Here is a 13,704-nt window from a genome sequence, read left to right on the forward strand (position 1 = left end):
ACCGGTCCAATCTACTTTTTGTTCATGTTGTTTTTTGTTATGTGCGACAGCAACTCCCTGGATGCGTATTACAGTTCACTGGCAGTAAAAACGGCCCAGTGGCCTAATGGATAAGGCACCAGCCTTCGAAGCTGGGGATTGTGGGTTCAAGTCCCACCTGGGTTGTCTATGATGCAGTTCTTATTAAGTTGGCTATGCAGCACAATCCAGTGTGACCTTCAAAAAGCTAGGTTCATACCCTTAGGTCAAAAAGACATGACAATGGAAAACTCTTCAGAGAAGCTGTATTGTCATTGGGTGTACACACCAGATCGTCTGAAAGCAATAGGGATCCCAAAGTGCTGCTTTCTGAGTTACAAGAACTTCATAAGTCATACAACAGATATAGCAAATGCTAGTAGTGGCCTAATGGATATGACATCACCCTTTGAAGCTGGGGATTGTGGATTCAAGTCCTGTTCGAGTTGTGTTTGTTGGGTTACATTTAAGTTGTGCGAAAAAATCCTGGCTTGTGTACTCAAATCTTAGGTGTGATGATCTGAGGACAATAGTTAGCTTCGAATTCTCAGACTTGGTGCACACTTCAATTAAGATTCATCCAATCTTGCTCGAGTCTCACTGTCACATTACAAACCTAAAAGGTTCTGCTAAGCTCTAGTAATGGAGATCTTGACTTCAAGTACCCCGTGGCTCTCAACTAACAAACTCATGTTAGGTGAATGTTAATGAAATGCAAACAAGAAAATAGCTGAAGAAAGGTTGTGATTTCAAGTTAATGAGAGTGGCCTTAAATGGAATTTGAAACTCTCAAGACCAGTCACACTATACGCTAGAACCATCTCCCAGGACCGATGAGACAGGAATATGAATGATTGCAGAAAGAAAATGTTTGTCCATTAGTTCTTATTTGACAGGATGCAAACTGGCATCGAGATCCTAAAGTGCAGTTTTCCATGCGGTGGCATCTTGTTGAAGTCATACAAGAGATCCTTGATAATAGATTGGTGATGTGGCCCAGTGGCCTAATGGATAAGGCATCAGCCTCCGGAGCTAGGGATTGTGGGTTCAAGTCCCACCTGGGTTGTTCTTGAAAATCTCTCTTCAACTTGGGATCAGTGATTGGTGGATGAAACACAGTAGCTGTGAAAACCTTCTTGAGATGTGTTTGCATGTCATTAACTTCCTTCATTGTCATCCATATTACCTGTTATGACTAAAAGGGTAACGAAATACCTGACGCGATTGGCCATTTTGAATCCTGCATGGTGCCTACAGAGAAGAGACAAACACAAAAATGGTGCTTACATTTAAGTTGGTGCGTTGTTCAAGATCCATAAACAAATCTAACAACCGAATCATTGCCACTGCTTTTTGTCTGTATAATTGTACAGGTTAGACTAATTCAGATCAGAAATCCACTAAATGTTCATTAACTAAAGTCACAGCAAAATGTGCTACAAGTAACATAGAAACACCAAAGCACCACTGTTTTTTTGTGACACATGTAGGGCTCTTCCAGAATTTGAACCCCAGACCTCTCGCATCGTAAGCGAGAATCATAACCCTAGACCAACGAGCCCTGAGGAAATGCCTTGCAGTGCCAAAAAATAAATTCTGTGAAACTGGTCCAATCTACTTTTTGTTCATGTTGTTTTTGTTACGTGCGTCAGCAACTCCCTGGATGCATATTACTGTTCACAGGCAGCAAAAAACGGCCCAGTGGCCTAATGGATAAGGCACCAGCCTTCGAAGCTGGGGATTGTGGGTTCAAGTCCCACCTGGGTTGTCTTTGATTCAGTTATTTTTAAGTTGGCTATGCAGCACAATCCAGTGTGACCTTCAAAAAGCTAGGTTCATACCCTTAGGTCAAAAAGACATGACAATGGAAAACTCTTCAGAGAAGCTCTTTTGTCATTGGGTGTACACACCAGATCGTCTGGAAGCAATAGGAATCCTAAAGTGCTGTTTTCTGAGTTACAAGAACTTCCTGGGTCATACAACAAACATAGCGAATGCTAGTAGTGGCCTAATGGATAAGGCATCACCCTTCGAAGCAGGGGATTGTGGAATCAAGTCCTGTTTGGGTTGTTTGTTGGGTTACATTTAAGTTGTGTGAAAAAATCCTGGCTTGTCTACTCAAAGCTTAGGTGTGATGATCTGAGGACAATAGTTAGCTTCGAATTCTCAGACTTGCTGCACACTTCAATTAAGATTCATCCAATCTTGCTTGAATCTCACTGTCACGTTACAAACCTAAAAGGTTCCGCTAAGCTCTAGTAATGGAGATCTTGACTTCAAGTACCCCGTGGCTCTTAACTAACGGTCTCATATTAGGTGGATGATGATGAAATGCAAACAAGAAAATAGCTGCTGAAAGGTTGTGATTTCAAGTTAATGAGAGTGGCATTGACTGGAATTTGAAACTCTCAAGACCAATCGCACTATACACTAGAACCATACCCCAGGACCGATGAGACAAGAATGTGAATGATTGCAGAAAGAAAATGTTTGTACTATTAGTGATGTGGCCCAGTGGCCTAATGGATAAGGCATCAGCCTCCGGAGCTGGGGATTGTGGGTTCAAGTCCCACCTGGGTTGTGTTTGAAGGTCTCACTTCAACTTGGGAGCAATGGTTGTTGGATAAAACACAGTAGCTGTGAAAACCTTCTTGAGATGTGTTTGTGTCATTAACTTCCTTCATTGTCACCCATATTACCTGTTATGACTAAAAGGGTACTCTGTGCTTACATATAAAGCTGGTGGGTTTTTCATGATCCATAAACAAATCTAATAACCGAACCATTGCCACTGCTTTTTTGTCTGTATTGTACATGTTAGAATGATTTACAGTAGGTGAGAGTTCAATGTGGCATATACCGCCGCCGCTTTAAATGGAAAAGCACAAGTTTTTAATGTATGACCGCAGTCTGTGATATGCCGCCAGGGGGCACAAAGGGATGCGAACAGACAGAAATAGCCTATACAGCAGCTGTAAATATGCTACTGTTCTTATAAATAAAGATGAAACGATAAAACAAAGCATTATAATTCCTTCATTAATCATTAAACATTTGTTAACAAGCTTTATTATCATTGTAAACTTGTTAAGTGCAATGAGGATTCATTTTGGAAAGTAGAATTGAAGAAATAAAAGACAACTCAAATATAAGCACAAACATTCAGAACAAATAAGTAGGCCTAAATAAATAAATAAAGCAGTCTTTTAGCCTAAATATAAAAAGATGTTGTTTGCTATTTTGATAGAACTAGGACAGCCATTTAATAAGCTTTTTCATTTATATCTTCATTTACATTTTTAGTTATGTTTTTGTTGTTGATTAAGCATAAAAATAAATTGACCTACCTCAAGCAGATCACTAAAAGTATAAAAAAAAAAATCATTTTGCCGCAGGACATAAATGAAGTCCCGCAAGTTTATTTTTAATAATTTAGTTGTAGTTCAGTTCATTTTTTCGAAACGTCAATGTTCTCCTTTAAAGTATAATTGTTGTTTTGTTTTTTGTTTGGTTTTTTACTTGTAGTAATGGCTCACTATCTTTGGTATTTGAATTAAAATTTTTAGTCACCTTGCGTGTGAAATATAATTCGCACATAACCGCGTAAAAAGAAGAAAAAGCTGTCAAAAGTTAGAGCCAATTCATCCAAATTAGCCATATTAAAATACAGCATGTATGTTAATACAGGCAGAGTGTAAACAAACTCAGGGTAAGGCTAAATTATGCACTTTCCTTTTAAGGCAAGATTTGCGGTGAACCAAGAAGAGATTTTACCAACCACTTATTTACAAATATTACATGTCAATCATCGTGCTCATAAGTCGATATGTTGCCTTTTTATAGCCTACATGCTACTATGGTGTATAATAATGTTTGGTGGAACAGTGAATTGGTTTAACAACTTGAATTTGGAATCGGGCCAGTCGAGTTGATTTCAGAAAATAATTTTTTTATCATACATATATATTATTATATTATTAAATTACCGCTATTTTGGAGACCATGCACTTCTTCACCCTCTTCTCCACTGTTTTCTTAAGTAAGTTAAAATGATGTTAAAACATGAAATGTAGGAAAACACAGTACAAATAATCATGAAGGAGATAACGGAAAGACAGAATGGTATAATTATTACCCTTTTTGAGTTCCTGGTCCTCTTCCCGTAAAAAGATGAGCTGTTATTAATGACTAAATAGGTCACGCAGAAGATCAGCTAAGTAAAGTTCTACAGGGTCTGTGGCACTTGCGGCCTTATGGGCTCATACAGGTTGTGAAATGTGGGTGGGAATGCAAAGCTGTGAATCTTTTGGATATGACAATAGCCTGTACTGTATACAGTAGCCTAAATTTATCAACTTACCCTAATCCTTTAGCTTTCTTTTTTTTTTTTTTTTTTACAAAAAAATTGTTGCAAAGTAGCAATAGACAAGTTGTTACAGCAACACGCAAATATGTTTCAAAGGATTAAAATATTACAAAAGTTATTATTTTCTACATAAATATAAAAACTGCTGCCTCCATGCCTTCTTCATCTCGGGTGGCTTGTTTTTAGTTCATTCATGACAACTTGCTTTTTTTATAATGTTATTATTATTAGCAGCAGTATTGTTTATTATATGCATATTTATATTTGTGTTATTAAAAACAAGCTTAGATTTGTCTACCTGTCAGGTTTTGGACCATATGGGGCATAGCTAAATTATATGTACAAAAAACAATACACAACAAAAGAGTTTTGAAATATTAAATATGAAGCATTTGGATAAGATGACATTAATCAAATCACGCAAACAGAGTATTTAGAAATTACGCAAACAGAGTAAAACCATCAGAAACCTACCTTCTTTTCTGTCATCCAGTCCTGCGCAAACAAGTGTTTATGTTTTTGTCTGGTGTGGTTAAATAAAAAAACTTAAATAAAATAAATGTAAAGCTTTATTATAGCTGTTGAGCGCAAGGAGATATAGGCTATTTCCCAAAGATGGCAAACTTTAACTACAAAAAACTGACTACAAAGTTGCAGATATCTTCATTCTCACAATACCAAACTAAGCTTTTTGCATAATATGCGTTTATACAAACATTTAAGCAACACATTCATAATCATGATGATTATTTTTGCCAGTGCAATGCGTGCACTAGTTTTATTCATCAATTTACGTTGATGATCATGTTAATGGATGGCCGCAAACTTCACAGTTCATCGGGCACAGTTAACAACCTTTCTGCATATTGCAGCACATTAACAAATCGACTCATAATCGCTTAGCTATCATAACCATATTGTGTTTCATTTATAACTTTAATTTCAGATCATTTCAACCAATTATTGCAGTGAAAAAAAAAACTGATGCATCAACACATCAAAGCACTTTCTTGCTGACATCAGGGCTTTCCTGTTGCAGTCGGGTGTGCACGTCTCCAACACCACTATAAGACGACACTATAGACATCAAAGACCTGTAGGCCTTCCTAGAAAAACAACTGCAAGGAAAATTAACAGGTATTGTGTATTATCATCTTGTCAAATCAAGTATTTCAGCAACACTGATGTCAAAAAGTTATTAATAAATTTTTTGTATGTGTTTGTTGTATAGTGCTGCACTTAAAACGATTGACGAAAAACTTAACAAGGACAATGAGCGATCTGCTAAAAAGATTCAGAGCGAGCTTCTGTTTAGAATACAGTTAAAAGCATCAGTCTGCACTATTAGAAAACCATTCAAACAACTCAGGTGGACCTATGGAAAAGCCAGGTAAGCCATTTTGATCAATGCCATAATGAAAAGATTCAATTAACATTCATTCATGCATCTCTTTATTTAGGCTATTTGCTTTATACGTGCTTACATGTCCTACAAATTTAGTAATAGTACAGACCCTATTAATAAACCGCCATGTTGTAAAACCGAAAGCAAAGCATCCAGTAAAAATTCATGTCTGGGGAGCCATATTCCATCAGGGACCTGGACCGCTAGTTGTGTTAGAAAATTAGTTCAAATTTCTTCAATATGATTGAATCGTTTATTTGCAGTTTCTTTATTTATAACTTTTTTTTTCTATTTTCAGGAATTATGGACAGATGTTTTTACAAAGACACTATATTAAAATTTAATCAGGTTCCATATGTAAAACAACTCTTTAAAGAACCACATCGCTTTTTCCAAGGTAGATACAGTATGTAGGCCTACTGTACCAACTGTGTGTGTGTGTGTGTGTACATGTTCACTGCTGTGTGTGTGTGTGTGTGTGTGTGCACACGTTCACTGCTGTGTGAATGTGTTGAACTTTTTTATCAATCTTGATGATTATAGAATAAATAGTAAAGTTAACACATTGCTTAAAGGGCACATAGTTTACCCCTTTTTTATGATTTAACATTATTATTATGGTTCTTCTGAGTGTGCCAGTTTAGGTTCAGTTCAAAAAACAATTCAGATTTTTTATTATGATGTGTTATAATGTCATTTTGGGGGCGTGTACACAGCTCGCTGTTTTACATTTACATTTAGTCATTTAGCAGACGCTTTTATCCAAAGCAACTTACAAATGAGGACAAGGAAGAAATTTTCACAACTATAAGAGCAACAATGAATAAGTGCTGTAGGCAAGTTTCAGGTGTGTAAAGTCTAAAAAGGAAAGCATTAGTAATGTAAGATTTTTTTTTGAGTACAGTTAGTGGTATAGCTAGAGGCAATTGCAGATTAGGAAGTGAAGTGGAGACTAAATAGTTGAGTTGTTAGTCGTTTCTTGAAGACAGCAAGTGACTTTGCCATTCTGATGCAGTTAGGGAGTTCATTCCACCAACTGGGCAAATTGAATGCGAGAGTTTGGGAAAGTGATTACTTCCCTCCTTGGGATGGAACCAAAAAGGTGACGTTTATTCACAGAACGAAAGTTTCTGGAGGGCATATAAATCTGCAGAAGTAAGAGCAGATAAGAGGGAGCAAAGCCAGAGGTCGCTTTGTAGGCAAACATCAGAGCTTTGAATTTGATGCGAGCAGCAACTGGCAGCCAGTACAAACGGGTGAGTAGCAGAGTGACATGTGCTCTTTTCAATTCATTAAAGACCACTCATGCTGCTGCATTCTGGAGTAGCTGAAGGGGCGTGTTGCTTCACATGAAAATTAGTTTCAAATTCAGTCGGTCTGTGAGTAAATGAATATGATAAATGAGAACACACAGGCATGTGCGTATAGACATAAAATGTAATGTTGTACAATAACATGTCATTTGTTTGTTTCAGTTGTCTTCATTTGAATGGTTTCGTGAGAATGTGATGGTGTGCTTTATCTGCCTGATTCCCACTGAAGTGGGTGGGTTGTGTGACGTTCGATTCGGGGGCCGTTATGGGGGCGGGGTTTGCGTGACGTGCTGCGAGCTACTAGCGCGAGAGTGGAAACGCAACATGATTTCGGCCTCACTGCTTAACCTCCTGGGCAATTGGCCCAGCCCGATTAAATCCCCAGCCTCAGCTCACAGCCTAGAAGTCCAATGCGCTATCCATTGCACCACAGAGCTTGAGTGCTCTCCTGCCTCAAGCACTGTTGCACAGAAAGCACCTTTTGGTACTCTCTGGCCCATGAAAGAATGGCCAACTGCGGACAAGGCACTGCTGGGATTCAAACCCAGGATCTCCTGTTTACTAGACAGGCGCTATGACCAACTAAGCCACAGTACCAAATGATGTTGACATGGGCTAATTGTTTAATCGAAAAAAGAGGAAAAAAAAACTGACAATGGTAGCACTGCATGTGTAAATTTCTGGACTTGATATATTAAAGTCCAATTGGTTAGGAATTACCACACTATGCTATATAAAGCCATCGTCCAAAGCCCTCTTGAACGAGCAGTGTTCTTAAGGATTTGAATTTTGTTAAGAAACCGACTGCTAAACATCCCGCTGCGTAAACAGTCGTAACTCTTAAGAAAAAGCAGTCCTGGAACCTGTACATTAGGCACTGCTGGGATTTGAACCCAGGTTTACCTGTTTACTAGACAGGTGCTTTGACCAACTAAGCCACAGCGCCAGACAGCCATAAAAGGGGCTAATTGTTTAATCGAAAAAAGAAAAAAAAAACATACAACGGTAGCGCTGCATGTGTGAATGTCTCGACTTGAAATATTAAAGTCCAATTGGTTACGCATTACCACACTATGCTATATAAAGCCATTGTGCAAAGACCTCTTGAACGAGCAGCGTTCTTAAGGATTTGAGTTTTGTTAAGAAACAGACTGCTAAACAGCACGCTGTGTAAACAGTCGTAACTCTTAAGAAGAAGCAATCATGGCACCAGTATATTAGGCACTTCTGGGAGTTGATCCGAGGATCTTCTGTTTACTAGACAGACGCTTTGACCAACTAAGCCACAGCGCAAAAAAGAGGGCAATATGTTTCTGCACAAAGAGACAAAAAAAGACAGCAAGTCTTTAAATGGCAACCTAAGAGGTTGTTCAACTCTATTTGTTGCACTATCCATTACGCCTCAAAGCTATACAATTTCATAATTCATTTTGTTAAGCTCTATAAAACAAGCACTAAGGCGCTGCTGGGATTTGAACCCAGGATCTCCTGTTTACAAGACAGGCACTTTGACCAGCTAAGTAACAGCGCCACAAAAATATATTGTTAGAGACATTTGCCCAATAACAAAAATCGGAGAAGAAAAAAACCAATAGACAACAAAAATCAGCATGTCATGATGCAGAAAATGCTGACAAGATGGAAGGGGTCTTTTAGGGCCAACTCACACTATGCCATCCGTACCGTGCCCAGGTCCGTTTCCCGGATCGTTTGAGAAGTGTGAGTGCACTGAATCAGGCTCAAGCACGGTTCACTTGGCTGGCCCTGGCCCAGTTGGAAGAGGTGTGCCTGAGCACGGTTCACTTGGGCTTTGGCGCGGTACGCTTGTGTGCGAGTGCAAAACGCCCCAAAGCCCGAAACTGAAAGCGAGACGTGACCTTTAAGGGACTGTTTCATATGGATTTATTAATCATTCTTACTGTTCAGTGAACGCAACCTGCCGTCGTTTATTAAAGACACAAACTCCTCACTTCACGACAGCTGCGCCTTCAGCAGACCTCCTCATACCTGCAGCACGAGGGCTTTATGATTGTTTATGAGCGCCAAAAGTGGCGGATCTGTTCGGTGAAATATCTGACTGCGTGTCCCAGCATCCCTAAGGAATGTTTGGCGAAATATTTGACGGCATATCAAACGATTGAAACGATATAACTAGAGAAATCTCCACTGTGCTTTTGAGTGAGAGAGTGCTTCTCACTGAACAGCCCAGCAGCGATGACGCAAGCGTGCCGAAGCCCGTTTGTGGTGTGAGCGAGGGCCGTCGGGGGAGACGGGAGGGGGGACAAGCGTGCTTTGGCCTGGTTTAAGGCAACTGTACCTAGTGTGAGTACGGCCTTAGAGTCTGGATGATTATGTCTCAAACCTGACCGGTACCTCGGACCCTGCTCCTCTTGAATAAGCTCAAACCCAAAACCCTGAGATTAAGAGTCTCATGCTCTACAGACTGAGCTAGCTGGGCTGGTGAGGAGCTTATTCAAGAGCTAGACACCATTTACATCAATACCTTCCCTACCCTTGAGAATCTTCTGCTAAATCCTGATTTCATTTTGTAACGCTGGACAGAATGTCGCTTGACGTGCGTTCCGAGTTGTACATGTTAAGTCAATGCAAACGCGCACATAGACATCCTGCGACACGATACACGCGAATGGTGCGGCGCGAATGACGCAAATTGATCGTTTTGCGCGAATTCCTCGAGTTCGAAAATCTGAACTCAGTGATTGTAACGTAGAACCTGTTGATGGTGTCCCGGGGGAAAACCTCCGGGCAACATCGACAACAAGTCATCAAACTGGGCTTGGCTCAGTGAGAAGCACAGCTGAAAGCCTCCATCATCCAGGTTCAGTTTTTGGAGGAGTTTATGAGCTCACAGAGCTGGATGCACCTCTGAAAGGATGTAGTGGACTCAGACACGGCCCTTAACGTATCGACGCTGTTTTCCAGTCTTCATAAAACATATAAACACTGTTTTTTTCTTCATAAAATCCATGTTAGCCCTTTAGCTATGAAGCTAGAGTCACCGGTCAGACAGATGCCCTGCCCATCACCCGAGTCCGTGTCTGTTCTGAAGTGAATTTGACACACGAATGAAGTGAATTTGACACGGCAATTTACGCACGAATAGCGCAATTTATACGCGTGTTTTGCGTCTGGTGTGAACGCAGCATAACGCTGGACAGAATGTGGCCAAGGATCTATGCCCAATGCACATGTTAGCAGTTGCAAGGCAGCAAAATGCTTAATTCCTTCCCGGGTGGGCTTGAACCGAACCACCAACCTTTCAGATAGCAGGCAAATGTGCTAACCAATTGAGCCACAGAGACTTAGTGAAAGGTCACCTATAGTGGTAGAAACACTGAACTTTGTCTAAAAAGGTCTGTTATATGAACCTAATGTAAGTTTGCTTAGAGAGACAGAAAGGTAACAGAAGCACCCAACATGGAGCTCGAACACACGACCCTGATATTAAGAGTCTCATGCTCTACCGACTGAGCTAGCCAGGCTGGTAAGAAACTTTTTCAAGAACTAGTCACCGTTTACATCAATACCCTCCCTACCCATGACAATCTTCTGCTAAATCCTGATATTATCTTGTAACGCTGGACAGAATGTGGCCCAGGATCTATGCCCAGTGCACGTGTTAGCAGTTGCAAGGCAGCAAAATGCCTAATTCGTCCCTGGGTGGGCTTGAACCAAACCACCAACCTTTCAGAAAACAGCCGAACACGCTAACCGATTGCGCCACAGAGACTAAGTAAAAGGTCACCTACAGTGGTAGAAACGCTGAACTTTGTCTCAAAAGGTCTGTTATATGAACCTAATGAAAGTTTGCTGAGAGAGAGACAGAAAGGTAACAGAAAAGCCCAACATGGGACTCAAACCTTCGAACCTGAGATTAAGAGTCTCATGCTCTACCCACTGAGCTAGCCGAGTTGATGAGGAGCTCTTTTAAGAGCTAGACACCATTTACAGTAATACCTTCCCTACCCGTGATCTTACTGCTAGAGCTTGGAGAAGGGGTATAGGTGTGTGTGGATTTCTGTCATACACTTTACATCTCCAGGCAGAAAAAAAATCCTCAATAGGTTTGAGGAATGAAGAATATGGAGGGAGATAAACAACTAAAAAAACATGGGTGGGCAGTAAACCAGTTATGAACCAGATGAGCTTTGATTTCTAAATTGCAATTCTTTGTGAAAGGTGTTTACCTATATGATGAGTTAGTATGCAAAATAGGACAACTGACTTTACAATTGTGAATGACAGTGTGTTCCTTGTGAAAACAAAAGAATTTCTGCATGAAAATTGTTCAAAATGCAAAGAATTGTGTGTAGTGTTTTGAAAAAAGTGTGTTTGAACCTGCAATTTACATGTAGTAGTCATTGTGTCTGTAGTACAAGTAATTGTGTGTAAACAAATGGAAAAAACTTTAATTAATAGGTCACCTATAGCTTTAGCTTGAGGCTGTGTTCAAAATGACATCAGTGTTTTCAAAGTGCACTGCTAAGGGAGCACAATTGTAAACATGACGATTGCTAAAACTGAACTGCAAAAATAATTTGAAAGCAAATTACACTTAAGGGAGATGATCTTAATGTTTTTTTTATTTGAATTTAAACTTTGAATGTTAGAATGTTCTAAGTGAATATGGCATAGGGGGATAACTGGGAATAGAACACAGCCAGAAACTATGTTTCTACAGCTCCAGAGTTGTAGTTGTGAGTGCTTAAGTTTGCGACGTAGTTTGCGAATGTTCAGTGGAGCAATGGATTTGGGAAACGGCAAATCAACAAACTATGCTTATAACTACGGAACTTGCGACCTTAGTTGGCTAACGATAGTTTTGGTCGGCTAACTTCATGTTAAATAATTGTCTTTAGGAATTTGCAGTTAAAATGTAAAATTCGATAAAGCAAGTTTTAATTGTAATTGTTGACATGTTAGTTGAGACATGTTATCGGTTGTTATTGCCTATAATTTAAATTGTTACAACTGTAATAGCATTTTGTATTGCATTATTATTACTAAATGCAAATTAAAACTAAATGCTATAGCTTAAAGCAGGGGTCACCTATCTCGGTCCTGGAGGGCCAATGTCCCTGCTGAGTTGAGCTCCAACTTGCCTCAACATAACTGCCTGGGTATTTCATGTATACCTTGTAAAACCTTGATTAGCTTGTTCAGGTGTGTTTGATTAGGGTTGGAGCTAAAATCTACAGGACACCGGCCCTCCAGGAACAAGTTTGGTGACTCCTGGCTTAAAAGGATAGTTCACTTAGACAGCAACTTTACAGGGCAACACTATGTTGACAAACTGGCATTCTCAGAAAAAGGCCTCAGTAAGCCACAACGCCCTTACAAAAAAGCAGACAACTGTAAGGGCTCAACCGAAATTTGAACCTGTGATTTCTCACGGCATGAACGAGAATCATACTCCTAGACAACCAAGCCACTATGCAAAGGAATGTTTTATGTGCCGACACTATCTGATGGCAAACTGGATTTCTTCGAAAGACGTTTTTATGAAAGCCAAAATGCCCTGTAAAACAACAGAGAAACTGCAAGGGCTAATCCAGGATTTGAAATAGGGACTTCTCACACCCTAAGCAAGAATCATACCCCTAGACCAACAAGCCACAAAAGCTTGAATATTTCACAAGACATCAGAAGCAGCAGAAGGTCAGAAACCCTTATTTAACAATTGAGTCAGAACATACCTTCAAAAGCTTTAGCGTTGAAGCAGGGCTTTTGCTTCATTTGGACGTCTTAAGCGTGAATCATGCCCCTAGATCAACGAGCTACTGCAAAACAGTCACTTTACATGGCAACACTATCTGCTGACAAAGCGGCATTCTCTGAAAAAGGCCTCTGTGTAAGCCACAACACACTTACAAAACAGCAGACAACTGTAAGAGCTCAACCTAAATTTGAACGTGGGATTTCTCACGACATGCTTGAGAATCATACTCCTAGACCAGCAAGCCACTATGCAAGGAATGTTTTATGTGGCGACACTATCTGCTGACAAACTGGAATTCTTCGAAAGACATTTTTATGAAAGACATAATGCCCTGTAAAACACAGGACACCTGCAAGGGCTCGTCCGGGATTTAAACCCGGGACCTTGCCAGCCGAAGCGAGAATCATACCCCTACACCAACAAGCAACTAAATTGAGAGAATTTCACATGGCGTCAGAAGCATCAGATAGTCAGAAATCTTTCTCTAACGAATCAAGGGCACCCTAAGCGAGAATCATACCCCTAGACCAACGAGCCATTGCAAAACAGCAACTTTATATGGCAACACTATCTGCTGACAAACTGGCATTCTCAGAAAAAAGGCCTCTATGTAAGCCACAACGACCTTACAATACAGCACACAACTGTAAGGGCTCAACCAAAATTTGAATCTGGGATTTCTCACGGCATGAACGAGAATCATACTCCTAGAACATCAAGCCACTATGCAAAGGAATGTTTTATGTGGCGACACTATCTGCTTACAAACTGGAATTCTTCGAAAGACGTTTTTTAAGAAAGCCATAATGCCCTGTAAAACAACAGAGAAACTGCAAGGGCTCGTCCAGGATTTGAACCCGGG

At 40.1% G+C, this 13,704-nt stretch overlaps 5 non-coding genes across 5 annotated transcripts; 4 read left to right on the top strand and 1 right to left on the bottom strand.

Annotated features, from left to right (window-relative positions):
* Positions 1-92: 92 nt before the first annotated feature.
* trnar-ucg (transfer RNA arginine (anticodon UCG)) lies at positions 93-165 on the top strand. The gene has a single exon. It is a non-coding gene; the product is annotated as a tRNA-Arg (tRNA).
* Positions 166-1,011: 846 nt separating this feature from the next.
* trnar-ccg (transfer RNA arginine (anticodon CCG)) lies at positions 1,012-1,084 on the top strand. Its single transcript has one exon. It is a non-coding gene; the product is annotated as a tRNA-Arg (tRNA).
* A 629-nt stretch (positions 1,085-1,713) lies between these two features.
* Positions 1,714-1,786, top strand: trnar-ucg (transfer RNA arginine (anticodon UCG)). Its single transcript has one exon. It is a non-coding gene; the product is annotated as a tRNA-Arg (tRNA).
* Positions 1,787-2,526: 740 nt separating this feature from the next.
* trnar-ccg (transfer RNA arginine (anticodon CCG)) lies at positions 2,527-2,599 on the top strand. Its single transcript has one exon. It is a non-coding gene; the product is annotated as a tRNA-Arg (tRNA).
* Positions 2,600-8,559: 5,960 nt separating this feature from the next.
* On the bottom strand, positions 8,560-8,633 carry trnat-ugu (transfer RNA threonine (anticodon UGU)). The gene has a single exon. It is a non-coding gene; the product is annotated as a tRNA-Thr (tRNA).
* Positions 8,634-13,704: the final 5,071 nt, after the last annotated feature.

The sequence above is a fragment of the Danio rerio genome, chromosome 4 (genome assembly GCF_052040795.2).
Source record: "Danio rerio strain M-AB ecotype USA chromosome 4, GRCz13ab, whole genome shotgun sequence".
NCBI classification, from domain to species: domain Eukaryota; kingdom Metazoa; phylum Chordata; class Actinopteri; order Cypriniformes; family Danionidae; genus Danio; species Danio rerio.